This window comes from Tenrec ecaudatus, chromosome 3 (genome assembly GCF_050624435.1).
Source record: "Tenrec ecaudatus isolate mTenEca1 chromosome 3, mTenEca1.hap1, whole genome shotgun sequence".
NCBI classification, from domain to species: Eukaryota; Metazoa; Chordata; class Mammalia; order Afrosoricida; family Tenrecidae; genus Tenrec; species Tenrec ecaudatus.
Genome location: NC_134532.1, coordinates 85,737,445 through 85,738,985, shown reverse-complemented (window position 1 = coordinate 85,738,985; position 1,541 = coordinate 85,737,445).

Sequence of the window (1,541 nt, the reverse complement as noted above, 5' to 3'; positions counted from 1 at the left end):
GTTTGGTATTGTCTTACAAAATAAATTATTACTACCTGCAGTTTCAAACATGACTTTAATATATTCAGGTTTAAGCTGTTATCACAAATTCATTCAGTCTGGGGATTTCCCTTTAATTTTGTCTTGTTTGCACATGTTTGCCTGTAGCAAATCTTCAAGCGCCTTGGTAAAATACATCTGGGCTACATTGACAAATAATTGCAAGGACACTTAACACAACCACAGATAAACTTTAAAGGCTTATACTTACATGCCATCAGTATTTGACTCTAAAAGCAAACAGTGAGTGATAGACATAAATTCAAACCTTAAGAGAAAACAACAGAACACAGCATAAGATAAAGTGACTTTTTTTGTAAGGGGAAAATGTTTCTAAACGCCATCCATTGGTTCTGACTCAGTGATTCCAGGTACAACAAAGCTGCGCCTTGCTTTGTCGTTTCCCAGCCTCCAAATTGTTTTTTATGTTTGAGAATGTTGTTATAGCCAACGTGCCAATCAATTTCACTAAATGGCTTCCTCTTTTTTCATTTTCATTTCATTATGGAATGCTTTCATTTGTTATCATGATTAGGTACTTTGAGTGCATTGTGCCTCATGTCCTTGGTGCTTTCAGAAAACACGATTTTTGTCCTGTGCCTATTGTAGGTCTGACATATAGTCAATTAGTGACTTTTTCCCTACCAGCTGTAGTCCCATAATGATGTGTTATAAATTCTAACCCCTCTGCCTGATGCTATAATCCCAAGTAGACAGATTTCTCTATTATGGGATTAAGATAGAAAATTTTCTGGATCTCCATCTTACTAGAGAGTGGGACTCAAGTCATCACGTTGTTTCCTTGGGGGTATGGGCTTTCAGAAAAACAGATGCACATTTCCATGAGAGTCTTCCCTTTTGTGACCTCCACTTCCTGCTGAACATTGGTGGAAACAAGAGTACTTGCTTTGATTTTCAGACATTTGAGCTTCTGACTTTGGACCCTGAAGTTGGTTTATGGTACTTCTGCCTGACCTCTGTTTCTTGGGACTTGAATGTGATGGATCACCTGACCTCATTTCACCAGTTTCCACAACCTTCATGATGAAGAATATCTTCCAAACAGATATCTGCACTTTGGATTTGGGACTTAATAGCATTCACAAACACATGAGAATTTTCCTCAAAGTCTCCTGAGTTCTGTGAGATGTCGCACTGCATGGTATAGTGCACAGAGTGGCAGATACATTCTAAAGGAAGGAATGCTGTTTAACATTGGGGAAAATTGAGCAGCACAATGTCTTGGAAACTTTTTCATTTGAGATATTTTTAATCTCCATCTTCTTTAGAATAGTTTTATTACTTGTTCCAAAGAGAGTTATTACCACAAGGTCTTCAATAAAATTCCCTTCAGTTTTCTAATGTTACATCCTCTTTCATATAGTCCAGTTGCTTGGATTATTTGCTCCGCATACAGGTGGAATAAGTGCAGAGAGAGGATTTACACATTTCCTGATTTTCAACTCTGCAATAGTCCTTTGCTTCAATGGCTGCCTCTTGAT